Raw genomic sequence first — 11,886 nt, forward strand, 5'->3', positions numbered from 1 at the left:
GGGAGGCTCTGCCTGATCTTCCTGAAGCTACTTAAGTGTATAAGTGGCTCTATCTAAAAACCAAAGCTAAGACTATTGACAAATCAAGGGTTTCTTGGGTGACCCTTCTGGCATTCTGTAACTTCTAGAAGCTGGTTCAGGCTATGCTAGACCTACCTGCCCTGCTATGTCCCCCTTAAGTGTCAAGCAGGACTGAGTTTCTGCCAGTACCGGGCACTGGCCAGTGTCTTCAGTTCCCGGGGCTAGACAGACAAGGGGCAGCATTGAGCTCTACTCTAGGCAAGGGGCCCAGAGTCCTTGCCTGGGCTGAGGGCCAGTAGAGGCCAGAGTAGTTGAGCCTTGGGAGGGCTGCACAAAGGGGATATTTCAAGGCAAAAGGTGTGAAACAGTGTTCCAGGTCCTCACCCATATGGCCCTCCACATGATGTGACCAGAGACTCACTCTCACCTCCCTGGCCTATGTGAATCCATCTGTGAAATAAAGTATTCCCTCCGCTTCCCTCTCCCAGAGCGGGTGAGTAACATTAATATCACAGATGGTAAGGGGATGGCTGTCCTCAGAACAGCAAACTCTCTAGGGCAAGCATTAGAGGAACTCAAATCTCCAGCCCAGGGGAGACTGAGGCACACAGCTGGGAAAGGCTTTGTCTGAAATCCCACTGCATGGTCAGGGGCAGACCCCATCTGCAGCTGGAAACACTAAAGGTGCAGGCTGAAGCCTCCCATGAGATCAAGGCCCCAAAACCTCAACCAAGAGAGTCAGTCCAAAGCAGTGGCTGTTGCTGCCTCCAGTCCTTCTGGCCAGAGCAGAGAGGACCTGGGCCACTGAGCATCTGTCTCAAGGAGACAAAGGACAGGCTGGCAGCATTCACGATCCCCTGTGGCTGGCCCCCGCCTGATCCAAGCCCCTTTCCAGGAGCCTCTCACTATCTACAGCCCTTGGGATGCCCTTGGGCTCTCAGTGGCCTCCATTCAGTACTAGATGAGATGGGCACCACAATAACAGTAAAGACCACTAGGCCAGGAATGACTGGTGAGCCACACACTTTCTGGGTGTCAATGGCTACTCAGATAACCCTGTCCCCTTCTCTACTTCCCCCACAGCAGCCAGAGGGCACTGCAAAAACAAACCACACTGTGTGTCTCCCTCCTTCCTAATCCTCCAGCAATATCCATCTCCCTAAAATGAAAATCCAGTCTCTCTAGCATGGCCTAAAAAGGCCCCGCCTGAGCTCACTCTGCTGTCTCCTCCCTGCCACACTGGCCTCTTTCTGCTCCCCAAGCTCATTCCCACCTCAGGGCCTTTGCACCAGCTGTACCCTTGGCCTAGAATGTTGTTTCCCTGGATCATTCTGTGATTGCCTTTTCTTCTGTTCAAGGCTGAACCCCAAAGCTGCCTCCCCATCCCCAATAGAAGCCCTGCCTCTGGTCACACCCCTCTGAGCTTTTAGAGTGTCAAGGAAAACAGAAACTCTTCTTCTTAATTAATTAATGTCAGGGTATATGTGTGAATATTCCTTGTATGTATACACATATGTGCAATTTACGTGCACGTGCATGCATGTATGTGTGGAGGTCAGAGGTCAACATGGCGTGTCTTCTCAATTGCTCTCCATCTTATTTTGTGAGAAGGGGTCTCTCACGGAACCTGAAGCTCACCAAGTTGGCTAGACTAGCTGACCAGTGAGCCCCAGGGATCTTCCTGTCTCTGCTTCCCAGCACTGGACCACCAGGGCCGTATCACTGCACCCAGCTTTTTATACCAATGCTGGGGAGCCAGGTGGGGTCCTCGGCCTCAATCATCAAGCACTTCCCTAGCAGCCATTTCTGAAACTTCCCAAACCCTCTGTCGATTTCCTGACCACCCTCCCTGACACGAGGATGTGTGTCCAGTGACCAGGGACTCACTCCAAGGAAGGGACATATCATGGACACATATCATGTCCAGAGCCTGTGCTATGCCGAGCATATAGAGGTGCTTTATAAATATTTGGTGGCTGGATAATTTGGATTATTACTGTCCCCAGTTTTGGCAGAGGCTAGGCAATATTCAGGAACATGCTCGGAGCAAGGCTACTGCAGAGATGGACAAATCAATGATCCTTCCCATGCTGGGGTACAAGACAGGGGCTATGAGACACACCAGACCAGGGCCAGAGGTGTCTCCTGCAGGCAGGCTTCAGGCTGGCTTGCTCTGTGAGACACCTGTGTGCTTACTGTGCGTAGCAGACATTTGTGGGCTCATACAGGTGTGCATACGTACTCAGGACTACACAACCACACAGAGGAAAGGAGACAGTTCCTCTGGTGTCAAGGTGGAGTGAGAAGCTCTCAAACCTAAGGACAAAGTTAAGGACAGACAGACCTACATTACTAGACACTGCAATAGAAATCCTTCCACCTATGGAGAATCTATGGACAGGAAAAGGGACAGAACTTCAGGCTGGGTTGATAATGGAGAAGACAGACATCTTCACCAACCATAGCTACACAGAGTGGCAACAGAGGGCTTGGTGGAAGGTGTATAGGCCAATGATGGAAATAGTGCATTAGGCAGAACCAGGATGGGTGCCAAGAACTGCCCAGGGCAGGCAGAATCTAAGCCTCTGGGGAGATGAATCCAGGGCAGGAATGCAGAAAGGTCTAAGAATGTTGATGCAGAGGTGTTGAGACCATAGCTGTCCCAGGGGTCAGAGCTGGGAGCTGTCACACTCTGTGTTTGTCTTCTGTGTTCTGGAGAGCCTCACCTCTCCTCACGCATCAGATTCAGAGCATTCCCAAGCCGAGGGTCTTACTCAACACCTGATAGAGGTTGCAAGCCCACCCTAGATGGACTCTCACATATGCAAAACATTCAGAAGCTGTTTGGTAGACTCATAGATCACTAAAGCCACCCAGAGGTTCCCCTGGAAGTCACCTACTACCCATGCTGTAAGAGGCACCATCGATTTCCATGGACCTCTGGAAGTGCTGGGTCTAGGCCAGCTTGGGCCCCAATCTGTCCAGTCCCCAAGAGCCTTCCACTTCAGATGTCTGCCCACAGAGCTCCACTAGGGTTTCCTAGCAAAGAAAGAAGGAATGTTCTCTCTTGTAAAGCTGTTATCTGCCCCTGGAACCCACCCTGCCTCCCATTGGCCCCACTGCCCTTGTCTCCTCAAATCCTCCTGCACTGACGAGCTCTCTAGCTCATGATCATTGTTAGCACATGGCTGGGTTCACACACACACACATACACACACACATACACACACACACAGCAAACATGACAATCGGTGTGAAAGGCTGGCTGGCATGTAGCAAATGCTGGGAACAGACCCTGGACAGCTATGCCCTTCCCCTCACTGGCCCAGATCCGAGCACTCCCAGAGCTCCACAGGAGTCTACGATGCCCCTGACAGCATGGGCATTAGGTATCTGTGAGGGGACTTCTTAGTGGTGTCCCAAGATCACACATCTCATTCTCCACAAGGCCCAAAGGACAGGCTCCAGGTTGGACAAGTATATCAACACCCCACTCCCCTACAGCAGGAGGAACTCAGGACAACATGGGGAACATGACTACCCAGGAGCCTCAGAAACATCTCTGACTTAGGAATGTCACTCACTCTCCTAAGCCTCAGGACCATCTACAAAATGAGACTATCTCAGAGCACCTATTTTCACAGGGTAACTAAAGGAAATGGGGTGTGAGCTGCATCCAGGAAAGCACCTCGTCTACTTCCTTCCAGAACCTTCTCAGGTCTGCAGGGGAACTAGCTGGCCACCCATGCCCTGAGGGAGGTGCTCAGAAGAGCAGCACATAGCACACAATCCATTCAGCCTTGGAGACCGTTGTCCTTGGCAACTGTCAGAGCAGGTTCCAAGGCAGGGGCTTCAGAGGGCCAGTGTAAGGGAGGAGACAGACTGGCTCCTGTGGGACCAATGCAGTGAACAGAGAAGGGACCCCTACCCTTAGGCCCACATTTAAGTCTTAGCCACACCACACTCCCTGCCCACCCCGCCCTGGGCCAGGCTCCTAACTACTTCATGTGTCTCAAGACACATGACACACGCGGTGTTAAGAGCAAAAAATCTGAGTCCTGAGTGCCTGTCCCTTTCAGGTAGTGATGGCTTGATGCTGTTAACAAGCCCTGCCCATTCTGTCTGCTAGGAGGCCAGCTTCCTGTGGGCTGTGGAAGTCCTGGAGGCCTCTTCATAACCCTAGGGATGAGTGTCCATTTGCATCCATCTGCATGTGCCCACCGGGACTTTCAGGGCCACTCCACAAAGGTCATTCCTTGAAACCTCCTAGCTTTCTTCTCTTCCACTGCCCCAAGACAACTGGCACCCTCATTTGCTTAACATTTGCATATATGCTTCTTTTTTTTTTTTTTTTTTTTTTTTTTGGTTCCAAGGGAAGGGGTTTATTTGGGGAAGGGAGTGGGAGAGAGGAACGGGAAGATGGTGAGTGAAGAGAAGACGAAGAGAGAGAGATACGCATGCTTCTTTGGAGAAACCTTAGTATTAATGAAATCCACAGTGTCTGCCTTCAAATCCCAAGTCACGTGGAACAAGGAACTTGACCCCCAGCTGACCTCCCTAAAGAGTAAGACCTTCACTATCTAGAATCACAAAGAAGCAGGCGGTCAGGTTCTGGCAGTCCATGAACACCTGACAACTGCTGCATCTCCCTCAAACTTCAGAAGGTTACCTGGGACTCACCCTGCTTCTAGATCCCACATCTGACCCATAGCCTGTATGCTGTATCAGATCCTGGAAGCTACAGGGGACTGACTGGGTGGAGGTCCTGTCAGCTAGCTCTGTGCTGCAGGATACATAGAGGAAGCCTGACCATTTGGGAGCACAGTGTCTGGGTGCTTCCTTGAAGCAAGGGATTCAAGACCCTGAGCAGCCAGAAGGATGGAAACGCCACCCCTGGAGGGGAGGGATTGGTGGGTCAGGTCTGGGAGGAAGATGGGTGCTTCCTGTAGGAAAAGTAGAGGCATCTGGTAGACATGAAAACTGAATTATATAGCAAGAACCTGAAGCTTGCAGAGGAAGGTAAGGCTGGGTCCTTAGAACACGTGGGGCCAGCAAGGCACGGGTGGCATTTAAAGCGGCAGCACTAGGTGAGGTCACTGTAAAGTCCTGGCCAGGCAGCTGGGCCAGGCTGAGTCCTGGAGGGCTGAAAGGAGAAGAAGAGAGCCAGCATCCAAAGACTAGGGGCAACACACAAAATAGGCGCAAACAGGAAAATGTGTGACCTGGAAGCCAAGCAGGAATCCCAAGGAAGGAGCTACAGTGTGGGGCGTTGCAGGCAAGGATGAGAAGCTGTCTCTGCTGTACCAAGATGGAGGTCACTGGTGACCTTGAGAAAGGCAGTCGGGGAGCATAGAGAGGAGCTCACGACTGACGGACTAAAGTCGGAGAGAGTATGAGGAGAGTAAAGTCGAGCCTGGATAGCCTTTACTAGAAAGATGAGTGACCCGGTGACTGACTAGAGACAATAAAAGGACAGCCTTTCCAGGAGAGGCAACAGCAAGCTACTCCCTGATGAAGTAACCTAATAGACAGAGGAACTACAGTGCAGAGGAGGACCTGCTGAACAGTGTCTTCAAGCAAGAGACAAGCCATAAGATCTGAGACACAGGCAGAGGGTCCTTAGGCAGAACAAAGACACCTGGCCCTGGCCCACAACAGCAGGAGGAAGGCAGGGCAGAGATGCAGAACAGGAGGATAGATAAGCTCGTCCATGCACCTGAGGAAGCTGAGACTTCTGTTTTCTCAAAGGTTTTCAGCTGAAGAGGGTGTGGGCAAGCAGAGCCCAAATGGGTTGGATAGTTTTTTAGTGTCAACTTGACACAAGCTAAAGTCATCATAGAGGAGTGAGCCTCAGTTGAGAAAATGCCCCCTTGAGATCTGGCTGTAAGGCATTTTCTTAATTAATGATTAATGGGGGAAGGCTCTGCCCATTGTGGGTGGAGCCATCACTGGGCTTGTGGTCTTGGGTTCTATAAGAAAGCAGGCTGAGCAAGCCATGAGGAGCAAGCCAGTAAGCAGCACTCCTCTGTGGTATCTGCCTCAGCCTCCAGGTTCTATGCTCTGTTTGAGTTGCTGTCCTGATTTCCCTCAATAATAAACAGCAATATGGAAGTATAACCCAAATAAAGCCTTTCCTCCCCAACTTGCTTTTTGCTCATGGTGTTTCATCACAGCAATAGAAACCCAAACTAAGCTGCTATGCTAAGCAAGGGCCAAAGAAGAAGTGTCAAGCAGAAGAGGAGGCAGTGGTTCTGGGTCACAATGTGAATGTGGGACAGGCCCATCCAGATGCAGGCCCATCTGAATGTACAGGTTGGAATTACTGTGAGCTGTGGGGTCAGATTGTGGTTTCCCTCGGACTCCAGGAAACCAAGCACTTGGTTTCACCAGGAAGCACTTTAATGGAGTCTAATAAAGTGGAATGGGGAAGAACTGGATTCTGGGAGCGAGAGGGCTCTCCTGACTCCTGCAGGAGCAACTGCCTACAAGCTGGCCCCTCACCTGTTCAAGTACCCCAGCTGGTTCCTGGAAGCTCACCACCCACTCCTGCTGCAGGTTGCCCTCAACACAATAGAAGCTTCCGAAAGAGCCAGCACGTGAGGAGTGGTGTTCTCATGTCCAGTCTGCCAACCCAAAGGCCTCTCAGATCTCTGTCTCTGCTGGGTGCCCTATCTCCACCAGCACCAAGCCACAGGCAACAGCTTATTGTTCATCTTCTGCTTCTAGCCAGACACTGAGGCTGTCCATCTGGGTCCGGGCTCTTAGTGCATCCCTTTCTCCAGTCCCCTGCAGCAGTAGGCCAATCAGCCACACAACCCAGGAGAAGCACGGTGCCAGGAACATTACAGCTCCCAGGTGTCTTGTGCTGCAGCACGTCATAGCCTCCTCAATGAGCATCCATCCAACATGCTGCCCAGCCGATCCTGTTCCTCCTCAGAGAATCTTCTAGTGCACAAAACGACTGTATCACTCACCTCTGTAAAATCTCCCAGGGATTCCCATACCCTGTGGAAAGAGCCAACTTCAGCCCTGGTTCTCCAGAGGCTGTTCTGAGTCAGCCTCTCTCTCTCTCTCTCTCTCTCTCTCTCTCTCTCTCTCTCTCTCTCTCTCTCTCTCTCTCCTTCTTGCCACACATTTTCTTGCCACATTCCTGACACCCTTCACTCCTTTCTCAGGCCTCCCTTCTCCCCAAAACAGTCTGCCTCCACCCAGAGGTGGTAAATTCTGAGAGTAATAGTCTCTGCTGCTTATCCTCTCTCCAGCTTCTAGTCTGATACAGGCTTGATCTTCTAGTCTGATACAGGCTTGATCTTCTGGTCTGATACAGGCTTGATCTTCTGGTCTGATACAGGCTTGATCTTCTAGTCTGATACAGGCTTGATCTTCTAGTCTGATACAGGCTTGATCTTCTGGTCTGATACAGGCTTGATGTTTTTGACAGCCCTTGATGCTGCAGGGATGCTCAACTGGATGTAGCTCTGGATGTAGCAAGAACAAGTGAAGAATTGAAGAAAATGGACCCTCAGCCAAGTGACCTCATATAATACTATCTACTTACACTGTGCCCTCTGAGGTGACACTGGACAGGATGGACCACCTATGGGATCTGTCCAAAAATGTTAACATCAGTTCCATCAGGAGCAAGCAGAAGACAGATCTAGAACATGAGAAATTCTGTGCAACAAGGTCATAAAACAGTATAAGAAAAAAAAAACCTTTTAAAATTCAGGTTATTAGCTGAGCATGGTGGAGCATGCTTGCAATCCCAATACTTAGAATGTGGAATTAAAGATCAGGTAGATCTCTGTGAGTTCAAGAGATTTGGTCTGTGGCCTGGTCTACAAATTGAATTCCTGGACAGCCTGGGTTGTTACACAGAGAAACCCTGTCTAGAAGATGGGGGGGGGCAGGGGGGAGGGGAGGGGAGGGGGAGAGGGGAAAGGGGAAGGGAGAGGGAGAGGGAGAGGGAGAGGGCGAGGGAGAGGGAGAGGGAGAGGGAGAGGGAGAGGGAGAGGGAGAGGGAGAGGATCAAGAGTTCAAGGTCATCCTCAATGCTACACAGTAAGTTTGAGGTCAACCCAGACTGCGTAAGACCCTATCTTAAAATGGAAGAGAAAAAAATGAGATTAATCAGAACTAAAATATAACTAAATGTACTATATAGTAACTAAATATAGTGCATGTTCCTTGATCAAAATAAGATTTGTAGTCAGGTATGGTGGTACACACTACCATACTCAAAAGGCAGAGGCAGAGGTAGAGGCAGAGGCAAAGGCAGAGAGATCTCTGTGAGTTCAAAGCCACCCCATTCTACATAGCAAGATCCAGAACAGCCAGGGCTATAGAAAGAGACCCCATCTCAAAAACCAAACCAAACACCCATAACAGATACTTGCAAAAGTTGTTACTAGAACCACTAGAAAAACTTGGATGCAGGCTAAATATAAAACCAAACTGAATCATTGCTAAATTCCTCAGGTGTGATAATAGTTGCAGGGCGAAAATATCCGTGACTCGAGGAATATGTGTTGATAGAGTTTGGGGTGATGTGTTATAAAGCCTGCAGCTTTCAGCAGAGGGAGACGCGGGGAGGAGCAAGCACGGCTAGATGTTAGCCCTGGCAAATCTGGGTCTCTGGGTGAACGGGGTGTGGGTGGGACCAGATGGAGCAAGGCAGAGGGAAAGTGATGCAGGAAAAGCCCCAAAGAACGTCGCTACGATCTGGTTCCCGAGCAGGAGGCAAGAAAAGGATGCTTACAGCAGCACACAGTCTTAAAGCAAGCCGGACCATGGCCTTGTAGTGGTCTGGATACCAGTCACCCAAACATGCAGGCACAACTCGGGAAGACTCGCCACCCACAGTGAATCTGACTCCATGGTGAGCTAAGCTCAGTGAAGAACAGGGGCTCTCAGGACATAACCAGACCCCAAAGAGACAAGGCATATCACAGCCAGGGCAGAACCTCCCCATCTTGGCTAAGCTGTGGCAAGGAGCCAGGTGTAGCCCTAGACCCTCTCCACCCCCAAACATCCCTTGAGGGGTGACAGTCTGAGTATATCCTCCCGTATAAGGAGCCAGGCTAAATATGGAACCCCAGACACAAGATGCTTCTCAAAACAGATTTTCCTGGAAAAGACCATCTGGCAGAGGAGGTCTAGAGCATCGTCTGTTAAGAGAGGCAGCTTCGGTCCCTGCAAGCTGTCCAGAAGGAAAATGCCTTTACCTCACCTCCCCAGGAGACCCCAGTATAATACTCCAGTACCCTCCAAGGTCATGCCTGAGCAGAAAAGCAGGTGTTCAGGTCCACCCCTGTCCTAAGCTGGAGTTCCAGGAGAGAACAGGAGGTAGCTGGGTGCATACAGCTGGGGACACGGGTCTGGGCCTCATAAAGTTCTGCCTAGGTCCTACCTACCTCTACTAGATACTTGGAGCAGACAATTGTTCCCTGGGCCCAGGGGCCTCTCCATCAGAATGGGAGCGATAGTGGTGTCTCCCTCCAAAAGCTCAGAGGTGTTGGGGTACCCCCACACAGCGACTTGCTCCATCAATGAAAGTAAGGCATAGTGGCATCCCCAGACTGTCTCTCAGTCTTGGGGAGAGTAGAAAATCATTCCGACTAGTTTTCCTCTCTCCCCTGAGAATTGACCCTGGATCTGCTTAGGATGTGTGTCCTCTCCTCGGTAATGAGCAGACAGGGCAAGCCTGCACACAGAAAGGAGACCTTAGTCTGGCACAGGGCATTTCAGAGTTCCAGGGACAAATGACCTGGGTACTGAGAACTTGGTCCTGCAGGAGATGCCAGTGGAAGGGGCCTTCCAGGAACTCTGTCATCCCTCAGTCTTCTCACCCCAATGTGTGGGGACCCCTGAGGGCTGTGGCCATGTCTATAGGCCTCCTGTTTCCACCAGTACCAAACACTGTAGGAACCCCACTCAAAACCATGCAGCAGGAGAGAGGGCTCTGAGGGAACAATTCTTTCCTCCAGATCCCTGGGTGGACAAGAAGAATGGCTGTCCCATTGTCTTGATTCACAGATCCCAGGCCACAGAACTTCTAGCTTCCTTGTGAGAAAGGCATCTGTCTGGGAGTGCGGGAGGACGTGGAGGTGGTCCCCATGACCCTTGCCTACTATCTTTCAAGCTGAGTGCTATTCATAAAGCAGCTCTCATCTTCTGACTCTGGAAGAGACCTGGGAAAACCTAACATTACCCCAGGCCCACTCTCCTGCACTAGCCAAACCAGAGCAGGCTGCCTAGTCTCAGTCACCTCAGCCAGACTTGTCCTGAGCTGACAGGACTCTTGTGCCCTCTTGCACCATAACAGTTGTATCTTCCCCCAGATCTCTGTCTGAGCCCTGCAAGATGGACCTAAGACAAAGGGGTGGGCATTGGGCAGTTGGTCCAAGGTCTTGTGTAGAAACAATGCCCTGGATCTTATTTCAGAGAGTCCCAGATCCTCCAGGGACAAGCGTCTAGGAGAGAGCCAGCTGGATAGGGTGGTCCCCACATCTGGATTCCCAGCCCCACCCAGCCCCAGCACCCGGTTCCAAGGACCCCTCTGATCAAGGCTGCTTCTGTGAGGCCTGGACTTGCCTACTGCCTGCCACGCCCCCATTCGAACCCCTGCTCTTGCAAAGACAGAGCCCAGGGCCCCCAGGCCTGCCTGCCAAAGTTGGGAAACTGAAAACAGACATAAATCCTCAAAGATGTTCCGTTGTGGAGGTAGCTCTAGCAGACCCCAGCACACAACACCCCAACCACAGACCACCAAACTGACACTGGTACCCTACACACACTGACACTGGTTATACAAAAGGGGGAGGGGACCGGGAGGCAGAGCCCTGGAGACAATTGGGCCGGCAGCCCCATCCTCCCTACAGGCCGGTCTGGGGCTCTTGGCGGCGCCCCCACTCCCTGGCCCAGTCCTGACCATCTCGGGCTTCCTCTCTCTGCCCCATCTCCATGACAACCGCATCCTTTGGATGCTCCAGCCACCACGAAATTGATCTCGAAATGTAGCTTTGTTAGCAGACCCTAGCGGGCAAAAGGGCGGAGGGCGGCTCCCGCCACCCAGCCTGTGTTCCTCTCCCAACCCTGAACCCCCTCCCAGTGTCTAGCTGACCTCCTGAGAAGAGGGGCGGGGTCCGTGAGCATGCAGGCCTTGGGGGACACAGTTGGCCGTCGGCCCTACTCACCGCTCGTGTCCCAGCCGCTGGGTCCCCTCTCACGGTGGGGCCATGCGGAGGCCACCCCGGACCCGCGGTCCCGTGCCGCCGCCTGTTGGAGCTCCCCGCGTTCGCTTCTGTCCCCTCAGGTGTTGGAGCCTCGGCTGTGGAGAGGCTGGACAGAGAAGGAGGGGACGGACTGCAGGAGGAGGGAGCAGGGAAGGAGGGAGGGAGGAGCGGGAAGGACGAGAAGGGCGGGAGGGGGGCGGGGGAGACTGCCGGCGCGCGCGCAGCCTGGAGGGGACCGTGGCCACCAGGAGAGCCCACCCGCGGCGCCTGGCTACAAGCGTCCGACCTTGTGCGGGGCTCCCACCCACCAGAACACGGCCACCGACTCCAGCATGAGCTGGACCCTTTAAGAAAGTGGGGGAGGGGAGTTCCACGAGGTTCCGCCCCCCCCCCCCCCCCTAGCCCCCCCCTCCCTCTGTCCTCGAACCCCTGGCAGACCCAACCACTGTCCCTCAGGAGAGTCCACTGTCCCAACTCTCCCAGTCCCTGACGGGCCAGGCCATTCTCCAGGTGAAGGCGGAACGGGCCTTGCCCCACCCCAGAATCCCTATTCTCATCCTGGGAGAGACCACCCTGGAGTTTAGAGAGCAAAGTACAGAGTCACAGTGGGAGTTAGGCACCCAGAGGTACA

The 11,886-nt window shown here is 52.5% G+C and overlaps 1 protein-coding gene across 2 annotated transcripts in view; it reads right to left on the bottom strand.

The window, feature by feature from the left end:
- Window positions 1-11,593, bottom strand: part of Psd2 (pleckstrin and Sec7 domain containing 2) — a 50,498-nt gene extending 38,905 nt beyond the window's left edge. For both annotated transcript variants that reach the window (XM_028762744.1, XM_028762745.1), the window contains exon 1: window positions 11,217-11,593. The gene's annotated coding sequence lies outside the window, so the exon portion shown is untranslated. The remainder of the gene's footprint in view (window positions 1-11,216) is intronic.
- Between the last annotated feature and the right edge of the window lie 293 nt (window positions 11,594-11,886).

Source organism: Grammomys surdaster, unplaced genomic scaffold, assembly GCF_004785775.1.
Source record: "Grammomys surdaster isolate TR1022 unplaced genomic scaffold, NIH_TR_1.0 135, whole genome shotgun sequence".
NCBI classification, from domain to species: domain Eukaryota; kingdom Metazoa; phylum Chordata; class Mammalia; order Rodentia; family Muridae; genus Grammomys; species Grammomys surdaster.